Raw genomic sequence first — 21,055 nt, 5'->3', positions numbered from 1 at the left:
GTGTAACATATGTTTAATGTAATGTCTAATATACTTGTCATTTGATTCTGCTTACTGCAAATGACTTTTCCTTTAAATGATTAATTTACATTTATTGCTATTTTACTGAATGAAAATTGATCACTGCATAAAAAATTCTTGATAATGGGCCTACCCTATGTTCTGAAAACTAAAAATGGCTCTGCTTACTGCAGCCATTCCTTTGCATGAATTTTGTTAATTGAATATTAAATACTTATTTGGCATCCCCTACAACACCACAGGGCAAGCCATTGTGGAGAGAGCAAATCATACCCTTAAGAGCTCTGGACCAAACAAAAAGAAAAAAGGGGGATTGCCCCTGGATTTTCCCCTAAACAGGATTGGCTGAACAAAGTATTGTTTACTTTAAATCATCCAAACATATCAGGTTCACATAAGACCACAGCCATGAGTAATCATTATGGGACTAGGGTTAGTCACCCACAGCCATCAGTTTTGTATAGAATATTTAATGTCTGGTACGATCCCGTTCCCTTAAAATGGGGAACGAGGATATGTTTCTCTGCTTGCTTCCACAGGTATCAAGCCGTGGAGAGATGGAAAGGTGTCCAGGTCTACAGGACCCGATCCCAAACTTCTCCCTGAGCCTCCACAGCCCTCAGAAGGACAGAGACCGGACTCCTTGCAAAAAGCAGCACCACATGACCTGGGGACAGATCAAGGCCCTATCCAACCAATCTGCACAACTCTTAGAACAGCAAGGCCTTGAGAACTCCAGAGAACTTATTAGCAGCTTTTTCTTGCCTGAATGCCAACTCATTAACAATTGTGTTCTGCATCCTCCTCCTTTGCCTTATTTCTCCAGCTATGGCGATTTCAGAACAAGGACTCTGACAGAACAACATGTACATCCTCTGCACAGAACTTTTCACACCTGTTGAATCGAACAGACTGTTGGATCTGCACACACATGCCAACCCAAGCCTGCGGAGAACGATTGATGCATGCTGTACCATTTAACCTTACAGTATGGACTAATTATCCTTTACAGAGAGGTTTTCATTACTTCTCCAGTGGTAATACCATACTACACATTGGTAGCTGTATTCAAGAGACTGCCGCTCTTTGTTGGGACTATGATACAGGGGATGGGAAAGGGAATTCAGATGGGAAATATCCATATCGTAACCGAACTTTTGTATTAATCACTGAACACTTACATAATTATACCATATATATGTATGCAATTGGCAGATTACAGGATGTGCAGTGGGAGACCCAAGCAGGTACAGAAAGTATAGAGGGGATGAAGGATTTACCTTTTGTAGTTATATAGCCCAAATGATAACCAATGACATGTCCACTAATCTGTTAGGAAACATATGGATGGTATGTGGGCGTAGAGCATATATGAACATTTCCCCAAGATGGAAAGACAGATGCACTTTAGGCTACATCCTTCCCTCATACTATGCAGTCAAAAATTTACCCAAAGCAAGGCTCCGTAACAAAAGGGAGGCGATAAATAATCCCATAGAAAAGTTTACAGAAACTCAGGTAGCTAGAAGCCTGTTTCCTCCAATGGGAACAGCTATGAATTACAGGGACTTACACATCCTAGCTAACTGGACTACTGCCATATTTAATCAGACAGTCCATGCATTGAAACTACTCACAACAGAAGTTTCTCAGATTAGAGAAGTAGCATTCAGAACAGCTATACCTTAGACACAATTTTAGCCTTAAAGGATGGTGTTTGTGCATTAATTGGATCTCATTGCTGTGTGTACATATCAGTTTATAAAGCAAACCTCACACATACCACAGAGCAGATAGAAACCATGGTTGCTGATGCACCATTTTCAGACAGAATACCAACTTCTCCATGGGACTGGCTATGGTCCTGACTCCCTGATATTTCTGGTCTCAAAAGGGATGATTTCTATTATAATTACTGTGATTATCTTAACTATCTGCCTGTGATGCTGTATTCAGTGCATACCCAACCCTCATATCCATATTGAAACCTTGCTCTCAGCCCGGATACAAAGATGTCTTGTAAGATGCCTAATAGGGAATCACGAGCCCTGCAGAGTTGGCACACCACCTGCACCAGCTCTGGGTGATATGGAGATTCAGAAGCTCATCGGCAGCTGGCACACCACGCCGAATCAGCTTTCTTCTCTCCATAATCCCTCTTCCCCTATTTCCAGCCCATACCAAGACATAACAGATTTCAGTAAGGGTCTAAAGCTTTACTGAGCTGCCCTAAACAAAAACAGAAAGGGTGAGATGTGGGAAATATGCGCTTGCCAGCAAGCCATTTCATCAGGGTTAAACACTAACTTCCCTTCTCCCTGACATTTGCCTGAATAAAAGCATCACTTGTGCTTAAGTCTCTGCCTAGGAGAGGATACCTGACTTCATGTATTTCTCTGGCCTATAATTAATCCTGTTAGCCTGAAAGAAGGGCTGGGTGTTCCCTAGTCAGAGGCAGGACAAAGTCAGGAGGTATAGATTTCAGCAGCCAATGATATGATCCGTGCTCACCCCCTGAGCCAAAGCCAATGGTGTAATGACTCTTCTGTTGCTATGGGAAAGTAGCCAATCATGTAATGACACATCATCTGCCTTTGTATGAATGTACAATAAAAGGAAGAGGCTCGGGAGGACAAACCCTCTTTGCCCTCTTTGCCTTCCCTCCTCCTGCCTGCCATGAATGCTGCTGTCTGATGCCTATTCATTACCGCAACACTGAAGCATAGCTTACATTTTATGAAACTTCACAAAATTTATATTTAAAAAAAATAGGTAAAACATTTTCCTTCACAAATGGTTCATACCCCAAGCGCCTCTTGAACTGGAACAAAAGTATGAAACTGCAGTGCTTTTCAATATTGATGCTTCAATTCTAGAGGGTTGTGGATCCAATGAAAAATAAACCTTATAGTGGGAAGAAATGTCATCAACTCCTGAAACCCTTCTGTTATCTAAATTGAGAAAATATAATCTATAGCTGAATGCATTCTTGTGTTGACACCATTTTTACAGAGGAAAAATGATTAGGATTGAGTCTGATTTTTTACTAAGCTTTTTTTTTTTATTGTACCTAATTTGAATAATGCTATAGGCTGCCTTGAAAATCATTTAAGGCAAACCTAAAATCCATATTATTATTATAATGATGATTATTATTCCTATTGACACAGAATAGGAAAAAAAGCTTAGCAAACTATGACCTAGGTTCATCATTTTGCTACAACTTTTACATGAATAGAGCCCATGATAAAAAAAAAGGGGGCATTGTTAAAGTAATTTTGAGATACTGCAATGTGTAGTGTGAGAGAGAGAGAGAGAGAGAGAGACTGACTGACTGAGACTGAGAGAGACTGAGACTCTCTCTTTATAAAGCTCTCCTATAAGTAAACTATTTATACCACTTAGGAGGGTGAATTAGTAATTCAAGGTGGGCTTTCGGGCCAGTTTTACATGCACAATCAGGGGTATGAACAAAGTAGACATCAGTGAAGATTTTATATGATTTGGAGTGAGGAAAGCTACACAAAGATGAGATTTGTACATTGTACTCTCGTCCTAGCTTGATGCACTCTCTACCTAGCTGCTATATACAAATATATGTTTTGCCACAGAAATAAACATATATTTGTATATAGCAGCTAGGTGTTTTTTAAAGAGATCATTTGCAAGATATTTATTTATAAAGTTAAAGTATGAGTGGTAAGGTTGCTAGTTTCGGTATTTAATAAGATGTTACTATATCGGGTCTACTTCCATTCATCGATCTTTTTTTTTTTAAACTACTGCTGCGGCATGTACGGCATACTGTTAATATACGCATTACACTCTGAGCAATGGAAATTGGTGTTTTACTTGTGCCACCGGGATTCTCTTTATGTCCATAGCTCACAACCCTTCTCTAGGCACAACAATGATGAAATGAGTAATTGATTATATACAGATAGCACTGGAGTATATCGTCCTTGTTGTTTCTACTTTATCCCATAAGGTAATATTTATACTTCCCATTATTTTTTTTTCTCTCTTTTCTTTTGGGAGTATGTTATACTTCATTATGTGTTCTACCTTTTAAGATTTGGTTACCTATGATTTGATGGTTTTCTCTAATTTTGCGCTCTTAGGAAATCTTATCACATATGTGTGTTATTTTACGAGTTTGCAGACAATATATGCTTTAATATGGTTTTTATATTACTGTTTTACAGCCCATGACACAATCCAGGATGAGGGAGAAACTTGGCCTGAGTCCGGTAAGGGCAGCTTAATTTTGTTTTTTTGTGATCTAAAGAAAGGATTCCCTTCATTCCAGATGACTGGTCTCATTTCACCACTGTTGCTTTTGGCAATATGAGATCGTCTTCTGTTTTGTGTTGATGTACAATAAAAGGTATTAAGGTAACACCTATTCGGGTGGATTTTCAAAGCCCTGCTCGCGTAAATGCGGGCGGATTTACGCGAGCAGGGCCTTGCGCGCCGGCGCGCCTATTTTCCATAGGCCGCCGGCGTACGTAGGTCCCGGGGTTTTTGGAAGGGGGCATGTCAGGGCGTGTTGGGGGCGGGGCCGATTGATGCGGTGTTTTGGGGGCGGGGCAAGGCGTTTCGGGGGCGGGACCGGGGGTGTGGCGCCGGCCCCGGGGCGTTCTGGGGGCGTGGCCGCACCCTCCGGAACCGCCTCCGGGTCGGGTCTCGGCGCGCCAGCAGCCCGCTGGCGCGCGTGGATTTACGTCTCCCTCCGTGCTTTTTTTTTAAAATCTACCCCACAATGAGCAGTCATTAAATGTTCATCATTATTGAATGTCAATGTACCATGTGTTGCATAACCTTTACCTCCCCCATTGCAGCAGCAATGAAAAATCTGATAGAAACATGCAATATAAAATTAATTAATGAATGAAACATATTAATAGCTGGTCTGCCAACCGTTAGCTTGCAAAACGTCTTTAAAAAGAGTGGTATAATAGCTTTTTTAATGCCTGTTGCTGGAATTTTCAATAATTTTTTGGCTTTTTTGATTTTCTTTCTTAATTTTTGTGGTCAGCTATGATCAAGTTTGGTACATCGCTTTGAAAATTGTTATTGTAAAAACTGGAAGGTGATTGACAAATGTTTATAAATAACTAAATAAATAGGCAAATAAATAAATAAATATTTAATAATGTGAACACTCCTTGGCAGTCTTGCCCCATGTCCTCTGAAACCAGTTTTCACTTTGATCTAATTTTTAGGCAATCCACTTTTTTGTAATATGGATTGCTCCAGCATTACTCACCTCACAAAATGCAATACACATAGGGCCAGATTTTCCAACATGCGCACGGGCATAGATTTGTGCACGCAACCCGGCGCGCACAAATCTACGCCCGGTTTTATAACATGCGCGCGCAGCCGTGCACATGTTATAAAATCCGGAGTCGGCGCATGCAAGGGGTTGCACACTTGTGCACCTTGCACACGCTGAGCCCTAGGGGAGCCCCGATGGCTTTTCCCCATTCCCTCCGAGGCCTCACCGAAATCGGAGTGGCCTCCGAGGGAACTTTCCTTCTGCTCCCCCCACCTTCCCCTCCCTTCCCCTACCCCCAGCCCTACCTAAATCCCCCCTACCTTTGTTGTCTTAGTTAAGCCTGCATCTAGCAGGCGTAACTTGCACGTGCCGGCCAGCTGCCGGCGCACGAACCTCTGGCACGGCTGCCATGCCGGAGGCCTCGGTCCCACACCTGGACCACCCCCAGACCGCCCCTGGACCAACACCCTCTTGTGCCCAACGACCCCGATTTTATAACATACGTGTGCCTGTGCGTTGGGTAGCACGTGCACATGGTCGCACACGCATATCTCTTAAAATGTACCCCAATTTGAATATGATGCTCTGTCATTTACATTTTCATATGTGCTAATTTTAACATACACATTAATGTGTTTGGGAACCATCTTAACATGTTAAGACCTTATGGGTGGATTTTCCAAAAATTGCGCGCATGAAAAATGGGAGTTACGTGCATGGCTGGGCCTTGTGCATGCTGCACACATTTTCAAAGGGGTCCAGCCATTCACATAACCCCTGTTATGCACCGAGATGCTGGGTCCAGATAAAGGGGCGGTCCGGAAGCCAGGTAGAGGCGCGGTCCGTGGGCAGGGAGGGGTGGGGCTGGAGGTGGCCGGTATAGCGGCCATCTGCTGCTGTGCCGGGGAAACGCGTGCCGGCACCCTGCCAGCATGCGCAATTTGCTACTGCTCCTGCTGAGGAGCACAAGGTGACAATTAAAAAATTGGGGATTAGATAGGATATGGATAGGAGGCGGGGAGGAGAGGAGAAGGGAAGGAGAAGGGATGTTAGGTAGTGGGTAGGGAAGTTCCATCCCAGTCCGCTCCTTAATTGGAGCAGACTGGGAGGGATCTGGGGAAGGCCAGGATGTGTCACCACATGAAAATTGCATAATTCTCCCCCCTTGCACGCTCAGCAAGTACATGTGTGCATGGATTATAAAATCGGCACGTTCTTGTGTGCATGCCGGGAAGTGAGCACATGGACGCGTGTGTGTGCCTTTCAATATCTACCCATTATTGCATAGTATGATACTTTTAGCATGTGTTTTATAGCCTTAACAAATATGCTCTTGATTTAGGTTCTATCTATACCATTTTGACAGTCATTTTCTGGACTGCCACTATTCTGTCTGTATCTTTTTAGTAGTATGGACTCCAGAGTTGGACATAATACTCCAGGTAAGGTCTCACCAATGACCTTCACAGAACAATTATTGTCTCCTTATTTTCTATTTAAGATTTTGTTTATTCACCCTAGCTTTCCTCTAACATTGGATTCTTCCTTTTTACACCGTTTTCCCACCTTGAAATAATCAAATATGATGACCCTGAGGTCATCATATTTCACATTCCATATCTCACTTTCCATCATGTACTACCCTTTCAATTTCTCTACTAATGAATGACTCCCACACACTTTTCCATTGAAACATAGCTTATCTATTTATTTAAAATTACTTGTATTCTGCCTTTATTCTACACTTGACCATTCTTTGAGCTTTCTTGGATCATGTCTCATTCTTTCTACTCCACTTTTTGTAGAACTTAGTGTCATCTGTAAAGAAGAAAACCAAACATTTCCTATTAATTTCTCTGCTGTATTCATCAAGAAGATATTAATAGACCCAACCCCATCCCAAATCCTGAGGTACTCCACTAATCACTTTTCTCTTCTCATAGTGAATTTTTTTTATCACTCAATCAGTTTCTAATTCATCCCACCACCTTGGGATCCATTCCCAGGTAGTTCAATTTATTTATGGATCTCCTATGTGGAACAATACAAACAACTGTGGTAACATCTAAGTATACCTCATCTTACACATAAGCTTGACCTTAGTGACCCAAATTAAATAAATTGATCATATTGTTTGGCATGATCTCCCTTTGGAAAAATCATGCTGCTTTGAATCCTGCAACCAGCTGAATCCCAGAATTTCATGTTTCTTAATTGAAAATAATACCATAAACCTTTTGCATTTTATAAATACAACAAAACAATTGCAAAACTTCAGAAACATATCTAAAAAACAAAACCAAACTCTTTTACAGAAAACATGATCAAATGAATCTGGATATGATCCATCAATCTTTTGGTATTGTTGCGATGGAGGTGGACCCTTGCCCTGGTGCAGGATTGGTACGGCCCTCTGGTCAGACCAAGAGAGCGCCTGCCACCAGGAGGCGGAGCACACAAGGAGACAGAGGCTAACTGGAACTTCACCAATAACAGTCCATGGTTTCCGTAAGTTGAGCCCTTGGGTACCAGGACTGCCTGGACTTAGGTGGGCCTCTGGTGGTCTCCCGGAGAGGTAGCGGAGGGGTGTGCCCACCACGAGCAAGGGTGCACAGCTGATGCAGAGTGGATGGGTCAGACCCGAACTGGAAGCTCCGGAGACCTCAGGGAGGCAATAGTTCAGGAAGGTTCTCCGGGTGAGGCAGGCACGCCTGCAGGTCTATCCAAGTGGAAGCCGTGGTTGGTTTTCAAACAGGTTGGTCCAGTGGTCACAGTAGGCCAGAAGAGAGTGTCCGAGTGAAGTGTAAGGATCAGAGCCAGAGTATCAGTCCAGGAGAGGTCAGCCAAAGCAGGGGTCAGTTCCAGGCAGCAGGTAATGGTCAATTCCAGGTGGCAAGCAAGAGAATGGTCAGGCAGGCAGTGGTCAGTACCAAAGGTCATTCGGGAGAGGTACTACCTGAGAAGGATACATGAACACACGGAGCCACTGCGAATGGAATACACAGGAACATGGAGACGCTGGAACAGGAGACACTGGAACACGAAGGCAAACTAGCACACCAACGGTGTCGACACGATTACCAAGGCGAGGTCCTGGGGACAGAGCCTCAACTTAAGTAGTGAGTCTATGAGATGTCATCGGGAGGTGCCCCCGCGGGTTTTCCAGCCTTGGGCCCTTTAAAGGGCTGCACGTCAGCCACGCATGCACCTAGGGGCATGGCCAAGGACGCCGAGGACACGGAGCCCTGATGGGAGCTCCACCGTGAGGTCTGCGAAAAGGATGGTGAGTGGAGAGCCCGAGGACACCGTTAACTGGCTGCAGCCGCAAGGGAGGGGTGCCCGGAGCTGGTTGAAGGAAGCGCGAGGTGAACAGGCCTGGCCACGGTGCAAACGCAGCCAGGACATGCAGCAGGTATGGCTTCTTGAATATAGAAGGCACTGAACCTGCAATATTTTGAACAGTGAATCAAAGCAGGAGAAAACAATGCATGATCTTTTCTAAACATTCTTTTTAATTTTAATTCTTGCCACATTTCATTTCACAGGGTATGGACGAAATAATTTGATAAGTCATAGTTCACATCAAATTACAATCAATCAACTGATTTCAATTTAGCAATAAATACCATTGTGCACTCATCCTGAATACATTTTTTGAATTACCAAAAGGCAAAAAGCTCAGCTCTAATGTGTGAATAATATAGTACAAGAGCATGAAGATAAACAGTAGAAAATGATCCATGAAGAATATGTCTCCTGAGGATGCAATACCTGGGGTCAAACACAGGTACTTGATTTTCACTGGTATTTGATCCTACATGCAAAACAAATGACACATTCTCCTAATATATCATAACAAGTATAGACCATTTGGAACAAAAACACCTATAATGAGTTCTGTAGTATATGTCTGCAGGTTCTTTTTTTTTTATAAGTGTATATTTAAAGGGCGTTGCACTCACTGACCGCCCCAGACCGGCTCCTCGTGTCGACCGACGCCGCGCTGCCGGGCCGCTAATCCCCGGGTCCTCCTCGATGCCTCCCAGCTGCTCAACCTTCATCTCCCCTGTGCTGGGCCTTCCTCGGTGCACAGGATGCCACTGTCTTCCTGTAAAGGGCCAATGGCGGGAAATACCCACAGGCCCTGCCGGATGATGTCACCAGTCCTGGTCTATTTAAGCCTGGCTCCACAGGACTTCCAAACTTGGCAACGAGTCTCCTACCTCTCTAGTGGTGGCTCCAGTGTTTCTTCTGCCCAGTACCTGCCTTCTGTTCCAGTACCCGTTCCTGTTCCTGCTTCCAGCTCCGATTCCCACCTTCCACTCTTGTTCCTGCTCCCAGCTCCTCGCTCCTTTTTCCTTCTTTCCTCAAACGGACTTCCATGGCTTTGGACATTGGATTGGACCTCTCCTTGTTTGCACGCCACCTGCCCAGGACTTCGGATCGGACTTCATATTGCTTGAACATCGCCTGCCCAGGACCTCAGATCGGACTTCTTGCTTGCTCGCCGCCCTGCCCAGGACTTCGGATCTGACTTCTTCCTGCCTGGCCACAGCCGTCCCTTGGATCTCACTCCCGTTACTTCATCGGAGCTTCTACACAGGGGCTACTTAAGTCCAGCCGGCCCCGGTACCCAAGGGCTCAACCTGCGGGGAACGGGGTTGGTAGTGGCGAAGCTCCAGCTGGCCCCTGTCTTCCGCCAGCCTCACCTCCTGATGATGGGAACCTGCGGTAGGTCTTCCTCCCAGGTTGCATCAATCCCAACTCAGGCTAGGGGTCCACAGTCCACATCGAGGTCCCAAGAAAGGGGGAATATCCAATTTTGTGCTTTGTGTAGCCTCTTTGTGCCTCTTATGCTCTGTGTAATCTCTCTGATCCTAATCTGTAGTTTGAGTGATACTACCTACCAGATGAATCATCATCAATCAATTAGAACTGGCAAACTTGTCAAATTTGACTCACTGAAGAATTCTCCAAGGCACAGAATTATCTATCCTTTTTTGCATGAGGCTAGGACTGTCTGACGGCCAGAATCCCCTCCCTTCATTCCTTTCACTCTCCTTCCCTCCCCAACCTGAAAGATGAGGATCTACATATAAAGGAACAGATTCCCTTGTACATGTGCACTCTCCTAAGCTCTGCTAGTGGGGCACACCCTATAAATTAATTATCTTGACAGATGGGATGGAGTAGTTCTCATTACTGACTATCAGTAAGAAGAATGTCACGGAGAATATGAGCTAATTCACTTTAGTGATATGTGGTTAATATTGCCTTTGATCCAACAATAGTTCATTCCTAAAGCATATTATTCACCATTTCTTTTTTTTTTTAATGTTACATTTATTAAATTTAAATAAGATTGCAAGAATTACATTTTGATTGGTAATAGTACAGAACTCACAATTCTGAGAGGTAATTACAGAAATTATAGAATATTAACTTTAGTCCATAAAACCAAGGTAATCCAATCTACCATAGCCCCAAGAGAATGAAATATTCATGACAAGAAGGAAAAAACACATCAAAACAAAAATGCAGGCTATAATTAGAAAAGCAAGATTTATCAACTGACCTCAGCACTAGTAGGTGATACCTTCTCACACAAAACCAAATAGAACTGATATGTTTCAAAAAAACATAAATCTCACCCCTTGGAATAATGAGACATTTACATAGATATACAAGGTAAAATGAAGCACCAATCTGTAGTACTTTCAGTCTATACAACAAAAAGGCTTGTCTTCTTTTCTGAGTCTATACACATAGGAAAAGCCTCAGTTTTGGAATTATAAAACAAAACATCCCTGCCTCTAAAGAACAGCTTAAATATCAATTATGCATCAGACTCCAAACCAAAACTACTAATGTTTAATGTAACATCACTTGAATGTCCATTTTAATTAAAGCAGGGAAATCCAACTGTCCAGGCAAAGCTTATTTCTCAGCTGCAGGATCAGTGTTCCAATATGGTGACAAATAATAAATCCTATAAATAGGAGGAATTGACCATAATGTAATTGACAAATATTAATTCGTATAATAGAAGTTTAGTACTGGAGATAGAGGCCAATAATCAGTAGGGCGGTTAGTGGACAAATTATCCAGCTAAAGTTAGCCAGATAACTTGTCACATATATTTAGCAGAATAAATGTGTGTGGCCGGATAACACGCTACATAGCCACATATCTTTTTAAGCTAACGTTGAAGTTTACACCTCCAGAGCTGCTTGTATCAGAGAAGCACTAAGGTGCCAGGAGCGGGGCAGAGGGTTCCTCGTTCCCAGCTCACATAAAAAAAGGTTATTTGGGAGATGGGGAAGGCCTGAGGGATGGAGTAATGGAGGGCAGGTGGCTCAGTTCATCCTTATGCTGGGGGAGGGGAGGCGGCCAGATTGTGTATTTATGTAATAATTGTGATGGGTTTAATGTCGGCACAATTTTAATGTTTTAAAAGAAGTGTATTTGTGTATGGGGAGGTAGGTGGGGGGGAGGGTAGGTGGAGGGGTTAGAAGAGTAAGATTTAGATGGAGGAGGAAGGGAATTCTGATACTAAATTTTACATAAGGACAATGCTACTTAGCCGCATTTTAAATATTTGCAGCTAAGTAGCGTGTTATCTGGCCACACATGGCCGCATAACTTTAGATCTGCTCTGAAGCAGGTCTAAAGTTATCTGGCTAACCTAGCTGAATATACCTGATATTCAGCTAGGTTAGCCAATATCTTAGCCCCTCCCTGGAATGTCCTCAAAACGCTCCTTATTTATCCAGTTAAATTCAAATTTAGCCGGATCTGTCAGGGGCATTATCGAGTTTGGCATGAGGCATTCTGGGGAGGAGTGGAGTAAGTTAACTGGTTAATTCAGATATTCAGAGTGGCTATCCCTGGTCGGGCCATAGGCTTGTCTTATAGTTAGGTGGTTATACATAACTGGCTAACTTTAAGATAGCTAGATATATTCAGCTGTATGACCCTGCACCTGCTGGAATTCCACCTGCATGATACTGCAGAGGTTAGTAGAACAACAGCCACACATGTGTGATCTGTCTCAGGAAATAGAGATAGGTGTGCAATGCCCCCATGGGGCATCATGATTGGGTTAACAAGAGGCAGCTGGTACAGATCCTGTGGCCCTTCAGGGATGCCATGGAGAATCTGAGTTCCAGAAGTGTCACTTTGGGTGATGTCATCTCTATAGTAACTATTCTGAAGGAAAATTTGGAGGGCTTCCATCATGACAAGAGAATGAAAGGAAAGGAGTTGCTGTTTCTGGACTCCTTTAGCATCTCAGGTGCAAGAGAGACTGAAACTTCTGACTAAAAACAATGCTACATGCTTGTGACATGTTGTGATCCCCAGAAGACAAGGTGCTTCACCCTTCAGTTCTGTGTCTCATAGTCATAAAGGGGATACTGGTAGATATGCTCTGTCAGCAGGAGAGTAGGAATGCAGAACAGGAGTAAACAGTGGTCATGTCAGGCAGTAGTGCATGCAGGAGAAACACCATTTCAGCTAGGAATTCTTCCCCAACCACACTGTCTGCAAAGCCACTCTAGCCCCCAAACCCACATTGCCTTCAATGAACAATCTCTCTTGGCACAGACCAAACTGAAAGCAGTTGGCAAAAGGAAATACTCTCAGCCCACCCAAGCGATAGATAAAATGTCTAAATAAATACATTAATTTCTGTGACGTGCTATCTGGTCAAGCCCATTGAGGACATGGACACATGTGCTGGCATATTGGGCACACAAGTCCATCATCTGCTGACATTGGAACAGCTCATACATATAGGTGCTAGGGATGTGCATTCGTTTTGAACGAATGAGCAATCCGCAACGCATAAGTCCCTGTTCGTTTGATTCATGGGTTTGCAAAATGCATGGCAATCCCCCACAAATAAAACGTATCATATTAGTTTCATTGTTTTGGTTCGCAGGGATTTCTTAGTAGCTGTTTGAAATAGGAGAAGGCCATGAGGGAGTATCCATAGCAAAAACCAGCTCTTTCCTGTGAGTCATAAGTGACCTCACAGCCCTTTCATAGAGTGGGTCAGTCAGGTTGGCAAGGAGAAAAGAATGCAACCTATCAGAGCTAAGCATTTTTCTAATGCAGTCAATCGCTGCTGTCACTCAGTGCTCTGTGATGCTGTTCCTGATTATGCTGTACTATTTGTACCTTAAGCATGCATTGTGCCACGCACTCTCTTTTCTGGTGTTGTCTGGGGAGGTGGCTTTACTCAGAGCTAGTCTGAGTGTCTCAAATCTGTATTCAATTGCTAGCTACTTTGATAGAATTTTCTATTGAAAAATATATGTGTTCGTTTTTGCTGCTCTGCCAGCCAGGCTTTTTTTGACTGCACTTATTTTATTGAACTCAGACTGTCTCTCTGTCTCTGCCACTTAGACAAGCTGCCAGCAGTGGCATTTTGCTGTGGATCTTACCCCCCTGGGGTAGGTTGCAGGCAGGGCTGGGTGAGAGATAGTATGAGAGTTGCAGTGGCTCTCTGGGAGTTGGTATTTTCAAACAAGAAGCATCACTGTAGGAATTGGGCTTGCTCAGGCTTCCAGTCTTTTCTCTGTGTGTATGTAGTTTTCCACACTCACATATATTGGTACAGAGGTGTTCATTCACCAATAAAGAAATAATTCTTTTAATTGAAATCCCTAGTAGGCAGTGACATTGATTGTATGATGTCAAGGAAAGCTAGATGTGGTTGAGTGATTGGGACTGACAGAGGAGGCACTTCAAAAGGAAGTACCAGTCCCCCAATAAAGTTAAAAAGGGAGCTGTTCCAATCTAAAATCTCTGGAGGGGCAGGCAGTTCCATCTGGAAAAAACTGAAATTTAAAGATGATACACCACCAGTGACCACCACCACCTGTTTCTGACCTTGCTGTTTTGGAGGTGAGGGAAGGGGCAGCTGAGTCATGCAAGACAAAAGGGCAAGACCAAAAAGGAGCAGTGCAACAGCAGACTCTAGTTAGTGTTGAAAATATAGCACAGACACTGTTTGCTTCTGATTCTGATGAAGAATCATCTTGTGTGGGATTCTCATCATCAGAAATGTAAGAAGTAATAGCTGAAGAAGGTTTAGGAGGATTAGTTAGTTCTGTCTTAGCCTCCAATTCAGTGCTGCAGGGGAGAGATGAAACTGATGATGAGGAGGAAGAGCAGTCAGCGCAGGCACAGAGTGTGACTGATGCCCCTGTCATTGCTTCTTAGGGTGCACCCAATACTTCAATTCCAGTGCCAGCATCCACCCCAAAGGCTATACAGAAGGGATCATGAAAGAAATCTGTGATCTGGAGCCACTTCAAAGTGACAAAGGACCCATGTTTTGCTCAGTGTAATTACTGTGCCATGGCTATTAGCAAAGGTGAGCAAATGGGACATCTAACTAATTTTGGCATGATACATCATATGCAGAAATAACACCCAACAGTACTGCCATCTAGGGGTGGTGGCAGTACCAGTCAGGGGACACCTTTTTCCAGGCAGCATAAAGTGGTTGAAAAGGAGCAGAGTCACTCCACGCCCTCAGCCCCTTCTAGCAGTCAGGTGGCGGGCCAGCAGCCCCCTACCATGTATCAGAAGCGACAACCCACCATGGAGGAAATGGGTGGTGTTCAGTAACACTATCCCAGGGAAGGAGGCAGGCAGCCTCAAAAGTTGTAACTAGGAGCATTGGGGAAATGATTGCTGTTGATGATCAGCCCTTGCAGGTAGTGGAGAATGTGGATTTCAAGCATTTGCTGAAGGTCTTAGTTCCAAATTACAAAGTCCCCTTCAGAACCACATTTAGCAGAAAGGTCATCCCCAGCCTGCACAACCAGTGTCGCAGTCGCATGCAAGTGCTGCTAGCTAAGGCAGAGGGGAGTGTGCATTTTACCTGCGATATCTGGACTGTCATGAATGCTGCACACTCTTACCTCTCCCTGACAGTACACTGGTGGGACCTGGCTAAGGCAGGGGCAGGCAGCAGCTCTATTAGTGAACAAGTATCAGGGTACAGGTGGGCTTTACTGTACACCCACCTGATGGACAAGGCCAGTACCTCAGCCAATATTCTAGCATGCGTCAGACAGATGCTGATGGGCTGGCAGCTACACCAGTGAGACAGGAATCTTCAGACAGGGTTCATTGTTACAGACAATCTTGCAAACATGGTAAAGGCAATATGCAATGGGCGCTTTCAGAACATACAATATTTTGCACACACTCTGCACTAGTAGTGAAGTCAGCTCTGGGGTTGAAGTCCAATCACCAAGAGAATGAATACCTGCAATCGTTAATACACAAGTGCAGGATCATAGCAGTGCACTTCCACAGAAGTGTAAAGGCAGGCCAAGTTCTCCGACAAAAGCAGACTGATTTGGAGATGCCTCACAAGCATCTCATTCAAGACATTGGCACCCAGTGGAATTCCACCTATATGATGCTGCAGAGGTTAGTGGAGCAGCATACACCCCTTCATGAACTTTCTGTGGCAATGGACATAGGTGTGCAGAGTCCCTTAGGGCATCATGATTGGTTAGTCATGAGTCAGCTGGTAAAAATCCTGCAGCTCTTCAAGGATGCCATGGAGAAGCTGAGTTCCAGAAGTGCCACCTTGGCTGACATCATCCCTATAATTAATTTTCTGGAGAAAAATGTGGAGGGCTTTAAACAGGAAGAGGGAATGACAGCAGAGATGCTGCATTGTCTGGATGTTTTGCAGAAGCAGGTGCAAGAGAGATTAAGACCTTTAACAAAAGACCACACATACATGCTCACTACAGTCTGTGATCCCCGTGTGAAAGGGAAAGTCACCCTACAGTCCGGTTGTCTCACATTTGTGAAAGACCTGCTGTTAGTAAAAGTCCATGAACAGGAGCGCCATAGGCAGAGACAGATTAGACATGAAGCAGAGGAGGAAACAGCGGGTACTTCAGAGAGTAGTGCAAGCCCAAGCAGGAGCAGCACTTGTCAGCGCAGCTAGTACTTCCTCCTCCACTTCAGTATGCCAAAGCCATGTTGCCCCTAAAAAAGCATGTGTTCTGGAACGGGCTAGACTAAAAACAGCTGGCAAGAAGGACTCTCAGCCCACCCAAGCAAAGGAGACACCAGCACAAATGTCAGTGACATGGTATCTCACAGCGCCCATAGAGGACATGCAGATAGATCCGCTGGCATATTGGGCACACAAGTCTACTGTCTGGCCATACCTATGCAAAGTGGCTCAGCATTATCTGTCATGTCCACCAACCAGTGTGCCCAGTAAATGTGTATTTGCAATGACGGGATATCATGAGCCCTCATCACTCAAGGCTGGCACCAGAATTGATGGAAATGCTAGTGTTTTTGAAAATAAACATGCCTTTGCTTGGGTTTCCAGATTTTCCCTGTGAATGGCAAGATGAATAAAGCAATTTAAAGCCTTGCAGCAGCTGCAACTGCCTCCTATACTCAGATAATATCAGCAAATGTACCTGACCTCAACTGCTGTGCCTGTCTGTCCACTGTCCAGCCCTTACATCACTACAAGGGCCTGACCTCAAATGTTGTGCCTTTCTGTGTTTAGTTCTAGTATTACTAAATTCAGTTTCATGTATATGTGCATCACTTGTTTACAGAATATTCTTTTTCCTGTTTTGCAACATTTTGAATGTAAGAACATAAAATGCTTACTTAAGCTGTTTGTTTGGAGCTTGCATATTTCATATGCTCAATAGTTTTCATGACCTTCATAATATGGGCCATTTTCCCTAAATCTTTCTTAGGTGCCAACATTAATGTTTCTAGTACTGTAGAAAACTGGTGGTAGTTGCACTCTAGTTCATCCTCTGTGTTCCCTTAGTTTACAGAGGCACTGTGAAGGGTACAAAGTCAACATTGGTTGATATTTTTTATTTGGACTTGAGTAGCAATTTTCTTATTTTTGAGAGCTCTTCAAGTTCCTTTGTCATCAGCTGAAGTGCATAAGCAGTTAATAGCTTCTGGGTATTCACTAGACACCAACTGAACCACCACACTTTTGGTGCCAACCCATTCTAGGGAGCCTTTTCCTACGCAAAAGAAAGGGAACTCTCCCGGGTGTCGCCTATCTCATAATACTCACTGACCCATGTTGAACAACTGTTCACATGGAAACCTCCTCTGCCTCAGTCTTCAAAATTCTCATTAGTATATCTGCTGCATCCACCAGATTTTAAAATACCAGCAAGAGCTCACTAGGTGCTAACAGAATCACCCCACTCTAGGGGCAAACCCATTCTAGGAGCCTTTTCCTGCACAATGGAAAAGGAAACTCTCCCTGAGGCCAGCCTGTCTTGCCACTATCAAAACCACAGGGACCTGACTACCTCTGCTCTGCCAGCCTGTCTTGCCCCTATCAAAACCACAGGGACCTGACTACCTCTGCTCTGCCAGCCTGTCTTACCCCTATCAACTTTCTGCCACTCTGCCTTGCTGTCATGCACCACATGAATCACTACTCCTTGTGGTGTTCTTGCCACTATCTTGGTTCCTTAGTGTGTTGGTGCTAGTCTTTCTGCTGCTTTGTCCCTTTATCGGCACCTTGTGGTTTTTTCTGACACTCTGTGCTTGCTATGTTCCCCCTTCATTGTGCTGTAGGATGTTGATACCACTTGTCTTGCCACTTTGCCTGTTGTGCTGCCTTCGAGGGTTCATGCAACTGTTATCGGTGCTCTCTTTTGAAGCCGTGGTGTGTTTTTGACACTCTTGCTGCTGCTTTGCACCTCTGTTAAAGCACTCTTGCTACTCCTGGTACCCCTTTGCCCCTTTACAGTGTCTCAGGCTATTTATGCCACTTTGGTGCCACTTTGCCACAGTCTAAGTACCTTGGAGCTCTTTTCTGGTTCTGATGTTTCATCAGAATTGATAAGAAAACGCCAATTCTGCAGCCAAAAATAGGCTGCAAATACTTCCCCCACTGACTTTAATGGCAAACGGAAAATGAATAAATCTAATCAACGATTTGGTTTTTCCCCCTATGAAACTAATGCAACAAATGTGGGTTGAGGCGAAATGAAAAACAAATTGAAACAATTTTCTTCCTTCTGCACATCCCTACTCATGGCTAAGCAGATGGTGAATGTTTCTGTGACATACCTGTGCTCACACCTTTGCCTTTCAACAGCAATTGGATAAGGTCTAGTGAAAAGGCTCCCCTAATTAGGAAGCAAATGGAGATTAGTTTACATGTCCTGTAAGAGCTTTAAAACTGACAGAATTTTGCTGCTCAGACTCCCTGCTAGAGCAGCTAGGCCTCCCAGCCTGACTCTGTTTCCTAAGAGAGAGAGAAGCTGTAGAAAGGTTACAGAGCCTGACAATACAGAGTTTACAGGCTGAATCCTTGCTCCTATGGACTAGAATTATAAGAACCCAAAGACTTGGGGATTTGAGCCAGGGACTCACCTTAAATACTTTTCTGCTTTGATCCTGATATTGCAAAGCTGAAGTGAAGTTGGGCTTTCTGTCAATGGCTTTTGCTATCGAAGCTGCATTAAAGCTTCCTAAATAATCCCTTACTGACTTGTTCATTGGCCTAGTTGAGCTGCCTTGCATACCTACTTGGGATGTGCATTCATTTTCTAAGGAAATGAAAAGCACAAATAAAAAAAACCAAAACAAAACTCATTTCATTTGAAAATGAAACCTTCCTCACCCTCACTGAATGTTTTTTTCTTTCAATTCATTTTGGAATGTACGAATGTAGGAAGGGTGGGTATCAAATGAGTCAAATAAATAAATAAATAAATAAATAAATAGATAGATAGATAGATAAATAACATAAAGCTTGCAGAGAGCCCCATAACATTTATTCAAAACTTTAAAAGAGTGGCAAGTGAAGGAGAATGGCTTGAAAGCATATGCACATTCATTTTTTCCTGGTAGCTGAATAAAGGCTTAACAGGCTTAAGAAAATCTCAAGACTGAGTCAGCTATACATTATCCTCAGCCATAAAGAGAAATATTGAAAAGACTGGGCTTATATTGTGAATTCTGCCACCAAATCCTGGATAGGGTTAAATTGTGATGCAAACGTTTCTGACCTAATATTGATGCCATCTTTTCAAAAGAATAGTAAAGGACTATCCTTTCTTTCAAGAATTGCAAATGGTATCAGATAAAAGGCATGAAGAATGGGACAAGTTACATACGTGCTCTACCCTGAAGAGAAATCCTGTGATCCAGAGGTAAAGTGAGAGCTGGGTTGCCCCACAACTGTTGTAACTAGGAATTATTTTCATATCTATTGATGATCAAGAAGATAAGAACTCATGACGATGAAGGACAAGGAATGTAGCACCAATGATAAAGATTGGTAGCCTAATCTAATAATGAACTTACTTTGTATCTGATAATGGCCTCACGGACCTAGAATATCCCTCCCCCCAGCTCCCCCCCCCCCCCCCCCCCCCCCCCCAGGTTGCCTGAGAAGAGATTATGCTTCAACTATGAGAAAAAAACCCTGAGTAAATCAGTCCCAAAGTTTCAGTTTCACAAACTTTGTATCTATGTAAATAAATACCCCTACAAGTGTACTGCCTGAAGAACAACACCTTGATTGTTCCCTACCAACCTACAAAAAAATGTGAAGTTGCATAAAGAATTTCTCCATATAATTAATCTTTATTATGCAAGAATCTGAAAATGAATGAAAACTGTGATTTTCCCAAAAGACCTATTCTGCTTAGAAACAAACTTAGCAGTTCTGAATCTGAACTGCACATCCTGTGTCCTGCCTCAATTTGTAGATTTGAAATGGAAATGCAGTCCTATTTTAAACTCTGGATCTAATCACAAGCTTTCCCACTGCAGTTCAGTTAACCATCTATAGGGCTCAGAATGCTTCATTGATTGTTTTAGTAATTGCACCAGAGGGACCCTGCTAACATTTTATACTTCAAAGAGATACATTGTATGGGGGATTTGATTTTTAAGCCTCATTTATAAAACTGCAACATGAAAAATGAGAATCCAAAACCCAAAATATTTTGAAAAGAGAAAACTAAACCTGCTTCACTTGCCCATCTATAATAATAGCATTATTGGTAGTAGTATGTTCCTCCTATTATCCAGTCCATATATCTGAAAGAAGTTAGGCAATGCCCTACAGGGTCAGCTGTTTCTATATTTAAGGAGTGAAATAATTCTCAGCATGTAGAAATCTTTCTTGGGTAAACTTTTCTAATAAATCCAAATTATTACTGAACTGAACTATAAAGAGGAATTGTCATTAGCAGTCTAAGAGGACTAATGATTTAACATCTCTCAAGGATCAGTCAAGAATCATATGCAAATGTTTAGTTCAAGTGACTTTCTGTTCCTGTATTCACCTCAAATGCCAGAGCATGGAGTTGCATTATGTACAATCAATCATGCTGATAAAGTGCAAAAAGACTATTTCTTCTATAATTTATACAGATTGGTATTATGGGTCAGCTTCCTAATGAGTTTTGTTTTTTTTTTGTTCTTTTATTCTTCCATGAAGATTCAACCTTATTAAGTAAAAGGAAACAATCCATCTTTTGATCACAATTGCATGCACAGTGCTGGCATGACACTGGGAAGATGGAAGTTTGTTTTCCATGAATGAATAGTAGGCTTTATGGATGCTGACTATGAAATATGAAAATGCTATAAAAATCATTCAAGGTCATCCTGTTCGTTTCTAAGAGGTTTTTTTTTTGGATGTGCAGCATAAATTTATGATTGGGATATACATTTATATACCAATAGAAG

Source organism: Rhinatrema bivittatum, chromosome 1 (assembly GCF_901001135.1).
Source record: "Rhinatrema bivittatum chromosome 1, aRhiBiv1.1, whole genome shotgun sequence".
NCBI classification, from domain to species: domain Eukaryota; kingdom Metazoa; phylum Chordata; class Amphibia; order Gymnophiona; family Rhinatrematidae; genus Rhinatrema; species Rhinatrema bivittatum.
The sequence above is the reverse complement of the archived record's forward strand: the minus strand, read 5'-3'. Positions refer to the sequence as shown.